At 34.0% G+C, this 8,561-nt stretch overlaps 1 pseudogene; it reads left to right on the top strand.

The window, feature by feature from the left end:
• Window positions 1-8,097, top strand: part of LOC137655615 (uncharacterized) — a 150,524-nt pseudogene extending 142,427 nt beyond the window's left edge.
• The last annotated feature ends 464 nt before the right edge of the window (window positions 8,098-8,561 follow it).

Here is an 8,561-nt window from a genome sequence, read left to right as displayed (position 1 = left end):
GAGAATCTTCAATGTTTCCTGTCGGTTTTTCCATTAATATTACAACCACGACATTTTTCCCCACCCTTTTTTCATTTCCCAAAGTCTCTTCTATTCCACCTCTCTTTGCAACGGCGCCTCTAATAAGCTAGTTATTTGCGTTTGTCTTTCTTTTATTCTGTTTTGTCTTTTTCTCCACACCAGGTTTAATATTTTTCTTTTCTAAATTTCTTCCACTGAATACAAATGATCCTATTATTTTCCTTTAGGTCTTCCTTGAGCTTATCTTTCTTTTCTACTGTTTTGTCTTTGTCTCCACACCAGGTTTAATATTTCTTTCTTTTCTAAATTTCTTCCACTGAATACAAATGATCCTATCATTTTCCTTTAGGTCTTCCTTGAGCTTATCTTTCTTTTCTACTGTTTTGTCTTTGTCTCCAAACCAGGTTTTAATATTTCTTTCTTTTCTAAATTTCTTCCACTGAATACAAATGATCCTATCATTTTCTTTAGGTCTTCCTTGAGATTATATTTCTTTTCTACTGTTTTGTCTTTGTCTCCACACCAGGTTTAATATTTCTTTCTTTTTCTAAATTTCTTCCACTGAATACAAATGATCCTATCATTTTCCTTTAGGTCTTCCTTGAGCTTATCTTTCTTTTCTACTGTTTTGTCTTTGTCTCCAAACCAGGTTTTAATATTTCTTTCTTTTTCTAAATTTCTTCCACTGAATACAAATGATCCTATCATTTTCTTTAGGTCTTCCTTGAGATTATATTTCTTTTCTACTGTTTTGTCTTTGTCTCCAAACCAGGTTTAATATTTCTTTCTTTTTCTAAATTTCTTCCACTGAATACAAATGATCCTATCATTTTCTTTAGGTCTTCCTTGAGATTATATTTCTTTTCTACTGTTTTGTCTTTGTCTCCAAACCAGGTTTTAATATTTCTTTCTTTTCTAAATTTTTTCCACTGAATACAAATGATCCTATCATTTTCTTTAGGTCTTCCTTGAGATTATATTTCTTTTCTACTGTTTTGTCTTTGTCTCCAAACCAGGTTTAATATTTCTTTCTTTTCTAAATTTTTTCCAATGATTAAAAATGATCCTCTATATTTCTTTAGGTCTTCCTCGTAGGGTTGTTGGAGCTCAGTTAATTCATTTCTTTCTCTTCTATATTCCAGGTAAAACAACAAAAAATCTGTCAAATCATCTTCCTCATTTTCACAAAAATAGCAGTTTACACTTCCCCCTTTGTGCCTATTTATAATATTTTGTTTTAACATATCAGTTCCTGCTCTAAAAAATATCACTAAAGCAAATACATTGTCATATATTTCTTCTTTAATTTCATTCTTCCACTATCTTTATAAGTTTATATATCCAAGCTCACTTTACAATCTAATTCTTCCTTCCAATTTTCCAGTGTCCCACTTTCTGGTTTCGGATTTTATTTCTGTCCTGGAGTCTCAAATAACTCCTTCCTCAGCGTTGCCATGTTTTCTAAAAGAGAAAAGGCCAACTTCTAATCAACAGCGGCTTTAAAAGGCCAACCCATTCGTAGAAAAAGGCCAAATATATAATAATTTAAGGCATGCCCTTTTTTCATGATATTAAAGGCCAGCCAATTCTAAAAAGGCTAAATTTGAGTTTTCAAGCCTGAAAAAAAGGCCAAACTGGCAACCCTGCCGTGGAGAAAAATGTCAAATATATAGTAATTTAAAGCATGCCCTTTTTTCATGATATTATTAAAAGGCCAACAATTCTTAAAAGGCCAAATTTTAGTTTTTTTAGCCTGAAAAAAGGCCAAATTGGCAACCCTGCCGTGGAACCCGAAGTCAATTTTCTTCTTAAAAAGGACAAATATATAGTAATTTAAGGCATGCCCTTTTTTCATGATATTATTAAAGGCCAACCAATTCTAAAAAGGCCAAATTTTAGTTTTTTTAGCCTGGAATAAGGCCAAATTGGCAACCCTGCCGTGGAACCCACTGTCAATTTTCTTCTTAAAAAGGCCAAATATATAGTAATTTAAGGCATGCCATTTTTCATGATATTATTAAAGGCCAACCAGTTCTAAAAAGGCCAAATTTGAGTTTTTTTTAGCCGGAAAAAAGGCCAAACTGGCAACCCTGCCGTGGAGAAAAAGGCCAAATATATAATAATTTAAGGCATGTCCTTTTTCATGATATTATTAAAGGCCAACTAATTCTAAAAAGGCCAAATTTGAGTTTTTTTAAGCCAGAAAAAAGGCCAAACTGGCAACCCTACCGTGGAGAAAAAGGCCAAATATATAATAATTTAAGGCATGCCTTTTTTCATGATATTATTAAAGGCCAACCAATTCTAAAAAGGCCAAATTTAAGGGGTTCTTTAGCCTGAAAAAAGGCCAAATTGGCAACCCTGCCGTGGAACCCGAAGTCAATTTTCTTCTTAAAAAGGCCAAATATATAATAATTTAAGGCATGCCTTTTTTCATGATATTATTAAAGGCCAACCAATTCTAAAAAGGCCAAATTTTATTTTTCTTAGCCTGAAAAAGGCCAAACTGGTAGCCCTGCCGTGGAACCCGAAGTCAATTTTCGTCTTAAAAAGGCCAAATATATAGTAATTTAAAGCATGCCTTTTTTTCATGATATTATTAAAAGCCAACCAATTCTAAAAAGGCCAAATTTGAGTTTTTCTAGCCTGAAAAAAGGCCAAACTGGGAACCCTGCCGTGGAACCCGAAGTCAATTTTCTTCTTAAAAAGGCCAAATATATAATAATTTAAGGCATGCCTTTTTTTCATGATATTATTAAAGGCCAACCAATTCTAAAAAGGCCAAATTTGAGTTTTTTTTAAAGCCTGAAAAAAGGCCAAAACTGGCAACCCCTGCCGTGGAACCCGAAGTCAATTTTCTTCTTATTTCCCCCCCAACAGTAATTGGAGAGTGCTGTCCTCGCCTGCAGAATTTGGCTGTTAGTAACATCTCCGTTTACGAAGAGATTATGTACCCGAGGGAGCACCTATATAATCATCTGATGGGACTCGAGGTAAGTCCTTGCCACAATCATTTTCAAGAAATGAAAGTTTTTTATTCCTGTTTTCGTTTAACCAGAGTATTAGTGGTCTTTTCGTTGTTATTATTATTATTATTATTATTATTATTATTATTATTATTATTATTTTTATTATTAATAGCTAAGCTACAACCCTAGTTAGAAAAATCATAATGTTATAAGCCCAAGGTCTCCAAGAGGTAAAATAGCCCAGTGAGGAAAGGAAACATGGAAACAGATATAATAGTGTGCTTGAGTATACCATAAAGTAAGAGAGGAGCTCTAAGCCCAGGGACTCCAAGAGGTAAAATAGCCCAGTGAGGAAACAAATTTGGAAACGGATAGAATAATGTGCCTGAGTATACCCTCAAGTGAGATAACTCTAACCCAGGACAATGGAAGACCATGGTACAGAGGCTATGGCACTACCCAAGACTAGAAAGTAATGGTTTGATTTTGGAATGTCCTTCTCCTAGAGGAGCTACTTACCATAGCTAAAGAGTCTCTTCTATCCTTACCAAGTGATAAGGTTTGCCCAAGGGATTTGTATGTTAGTGAAAAGGATTGATAAAGGACCCAGACAATGTTAAAGAAGTTGTACAGTTAGGCAGTAAAATACCAATGAGGGGGTTGATATGTAAAGAGCAGGAAGTTATCAATATCCTTTTGGGAAAACTCGCTGAGCTTCTGTAATCACTCGACGTGACATGGAAGGAAGGAAATGTTGTAGGATATTTATTCCAGGAACAGGCAGAAATTGAAAGAGAAAGTTCGCTTTACTAACCACAGATGAAAACAAAATATATCAATTTTAGAAATGACGTTTAAATTTCAAATTGCACCTGTCATTCGTTTACTCAACTTTCTGAAGGTAACCCAGCTGTATTTGTTATTTTCCTCCAATTACATGCTTGTTAATTATCTTTCTTCAGTTATCATGTCATATTTCTCACTATGAATTGTATGAGAGCCTTATTCCCAATGACTTTAAAACTAGATTGACAGTGTAGTGGTCTTTAATAATAGTGACATTAGTCAATCTCTGACTAACCTAAACAATCAGAACTGAGGTTTGATTAATTAATCCAAGGTCCTTTAAATATATGACCTTGAGTTAATCTTTAATGTGGTAGGAAAGGGAAATAATAAAATTACAACAAATATCACTCTGCTCTATTAATTGTCGACGAGAACAATTGATAAAATCTTGAGTAATTTGGGGGAATCACTCCTTTATTCCTTCCCTAAATCAGGATAAAATTTCCAACAAACCTTAGAAGGTATAAAGTGGTATTACGTCAAACTAAAAATTACTCTACATATATTACAGCGATACATACTACAGTATCATCGAGTGATATATTACAGTATTACTAGATAGGAACAATAGTGTTTTGTTGTAGAGTACAGTAAGGGTATGATGACTGCTCAGTAAAATTATAGTTTATTGTAGTACAATACTGTACTGTAGGTAGGGGGAAGTCAGTGCCTTGTTAAGTTAGGAGTTATCCCACCCTAGGGCAACAGGCATTTGCGAATTTTCGCTTTTCGCGCCGGTCTGTGTTACCTAACCCTCACGAAAAAGAGGTCTGACTGTATGTATATATATATATGTATATATATATGTATATATATATATATATATATATATATATATATATATATATATATATATATTATATAATATATATATATATATATATGAAATTTTCAACAAATCTTAGAGTTTATAAAGTGGTACAATATTATGTCAAACTAAATCCCAATTGTAAGAGCAAATAGGTCAGTATTACATACACAGCATGAGAATCATCATAAATCACAGATACTGAAAAGGTTTCCCTTTAAAATTTCAGATATGGTCAGACCTCAGAACAGACACATTAAATGTCACCATCCTTAAACAACTTCTGACTTACTGCCAAGGTCTTGAGAAACTCTTGGTACGGAACACTGACACTCTCTCGGACAAGCTCTTCTTCGATATCTGGAAGGTAAGTGAATATAGTTCCTTGTATAATCTTTGATTATTCTCTGAAATATATTGAAATATTTTTATATATTTTATCGGTTAGAATATAAGTACAGATCTATTCACTCAGATGTATTGAGTAGTAACATAAAACCCTCTATTTGGTAATTTTACACAGCTCTAGAGTACATTGATATAGCAATATAAAGACTAAGGTGTGACAAGAGCCCGTGTCAGGCTACAGGCATGGCAATCTTAACCAACCAACCGACTAAGGTGCTTAGATAGCGTGGGAATAAGTTTAAGTTTATAAGTCTAATGGCATACCATCAGGATAATATAAATTCATTGAATCGACAGAGCAAAAAAAAATCCCTAGATAGTCCGAACCGAAAGTGAAAGATGGAAGCCTTAAACAGAATGAGAGTTGTTTTTGTTCTTTGGATGTGTGAAAGTTTTCAGAAACCTAGAAGTGAGTACATATTGATTCATTCAAATTTGTAGCATTATTTTCTGATAAGATCTCAGAACAAAGAAACGTTTAGATGGGTTGAAGTAAAAAAATGGTGTAGCTTAGCATCGTCTTGCGACAAGATCTCAGAACAAAGAAACGTTTAGATGGATTGAAGTATTTAAATGGTGTAGCGTAGCATCGTCTTGCGATAAGATCACAGAACAAAGAAATGTTTAGATGGATAAAAGTAGAAAAACGGTGGAGCTTAGCATCACTTGCGATAAGATCTCAGAACGAAGAAGCGGTTTGGGGATTGAAATAGTTAAATGGTGTAGCTTAGCATCGTCTTGCGATAAGATCACAGAACAAAGAAATGTTTAGATGGATTGAAGTAGAAAAATTGTCTAGCGTAGCACCCTCTTGCAATAAGATCGTAGACCGGAGAAGAATTTAGATGAATTGAAATAGTAAAATTGTCTAGCGTAGCATCGTCCTGCGATAAGATCTCAGAACAAAGAAACGTTTAGATGGATTGAAGTAGAAAAATAGTGTAGCTTAGCATCGTCTTGCGATAAGATCTCAGAACAAAGGAACGTTTAGATGGGTTGAAGTAGAAAAATGGTGTAGCTTAGCATCGTCTTGCGACAAGATCTCAGAACAAAGAAACGTTTAGATGGATTGAAGTATTTAAATGGTGTAGCGTAGCATCATCTTGCGATAAGATCACAGAACAAAGGAACGTTTAGATGGGTTGAAGTAGAAAAATGGTGTAGCTTAGCATCGTCTTGCGACAAGATCTCAGAACAAAGAAATGTTTAGATGGATTGAAGTATTTAAATGGTGTAGCGTAGCATCTTGCAATAAGATCACAGAATAAAGAAATGTTTAGATGGATTGAAGTAGAAAAATGGTGTAGCTTAGCATCGTCTTGCAACAAGATCTCAGAACAAAGAAACGTTTAGATGGATTGATGTATTTAAATGGTGTAGTGTAGCATCGTCTTGCGATAAGATCACAGAACAAAGAAATGTTTAGATGGATTGAAGTAGAAAAATTGTTTAGCGTAGCACCCTCTTGCAATAAGATCATAGACCGGAGAAGAATTTAGATGAATTGAAATAGTAAAATTGTCTAGCGTAGCATCGTCCTGCGATAAGATCTCAGAACAAAGAAACGTTTAGATAGATTGAAGTAGAAAAATAGTGTAGCTTAGCATCCTCTTGCGATAAGATCTCAAAACGAAGAAACGTTTAGGGGGATTGAAATGGTAAAATGGTGTCATGTAGCATCGTCGTATAATGAGATCTCAGAACAAAGAAACGTTTAGATGGATTGAAGTAGAAAAATGGTGTAGTTAAGCACCGTCTTGCAATAAGATCTCAGAACGAAGAAACATTTAGATGGATTAAAATCGTTAAATGATCTAGCGTAGCATCCATCGTCTTGCAGTAAGATCTCAGAGCGAAGAAACATTTAGGTGAATTGAAATAGTAAAATGATCTAGCAGCATATCTCTTTCAGGAAAACCCCATGAAGAAGCTCTTCCGCATCACCATAGACAATTGCCCGAATGTCACTGCAAGCTCTATCCACCATCTCCTGGATATGAATAATGACCTGACATTGATCAGAATCTGGGGATGCTTCTTCATCAGTAAGGACGACAACAAGGTTCTGCAGAAGAGGATCAGGGAGGAGAATTGTGATCTATACCTGGAATGGTTTGGATGGACTGGTTAAACTAGAAAACATTATATCCAGTTTTATATTCCAGTCACTTTGTTCCATTTTGTACCAAAATATGCAGCACAACCATTGACCAGCTGATGGACAAGTGCCTTTTTTTTTGGTAACATAAGCAAAATGTTGTTTTATAACTAAACTGGCGTTGACCTAATTAAGAAAGCCAGAGAAAAAAAACTATTTATATAATCTTTCCTCACAGATTTCACCATGATTTAATTTTCAATGTTTTTAAACCTTACTGTAGTTTTCTACTTTTTCATATCTGTAATTTTGTTGGAACTTTTAATGAGCATATATCTTCGTTTGAGTTTCTGTGATAAAGAGAGGTGGAAATGTCGAAGGTGGTTCTCCGTTTTGGAATGGTATTGGAAGATTTATTTCCAAGTATGATCTTAAACATAAGATTCTAGAAATGTCTCTTTATCGTTAAGGATGCCTTGCCTTCTGATATAAAAAATGAATTATATATATAAGAAGAGTTTGCTTTTATACAGTTGATAGAGTAAAACGTTTTGTAGGAAACATAGAATATATGACCCTTCCTAGTTTTTGCCATACAAAATCTTTTTTATGGATATATTTCTTATTGAGATTTTGTACTTAGCTGTTCCATACAGTCAATTAGAATGCTAAAATGCTGGCTGTTCTTTAATTAGTTCTGAATAGAAGTTTCTTAATTAGATCATATTAGAAAACTCACCATAGAACCAACTATCGGAAATGTCTTTCATTGAGCAAAGTAGGAATGCAAGCAAAACTTCAAAATAGTGAAGCAAAGCTTGATGTTTATACTTATATTGATCTTAACTCTGTTGTAGGAGAAAATTTCTGGATACCTTTTAGCATATTTTCTGCCAATGCTCCAACTAATACGCAATAAACTCTCCCATTCTGTGTAAAACTGACATTGTTTATTTATTTATCCGCTAGATGGGTTTCGTGCGCATGAAATGTATCTTAAGGAAATTATACTAAAATTAGGAGTTACAGCTATATTTCCATATCTCAGTATCAGGTGTAGGGTATACAAACTCTTATAACTTCACTCTTTTATATTTGAAACACAAATTATTATTTAAATTATTTACTTGATGGAGAATCAGGTGTAGGGGTATACAAACGCTTATAACTTCACTTCATGTCATCTTAGAAACATATATTACCATTCAAATGATTTACTTTACGTTATTTTAGAAAATGTATTTCGATGTAATGGTATCAACAAAAGTCATGCCACAGAATTTATAATCAAGCGAAAAATCTGACGGAGCTACAGAAAAATCCCTACAATATGTGCAAAACTGATACATATTTTATCTCGCATGATGGTCTAATCCATTACTGTGTATGTCGACCAACAGAGACATTA

The sequence above is a fragment of the Palaemon carinicauda genome, chromosome 16 (assembly GCF_036898095.1).
Source record: "Palaemon carinicauda isolate YSFRI2023 chromosome 16, ASM3689809v2, whole genome shotgun sequence".
Taxonomy (NCBI): domain Eukaryota; kingdom Metazoa; phylum Arthropoda; class Malacostraca; order Decapoda; family Palaemonidae; genus Palaemon; species Palaemon carinicauda.
The sequence above is the reverse complement of the archived record's forward strand: the minus strand, read 5'-3'. Positions and strand labels throughout refer to the sequence as shown.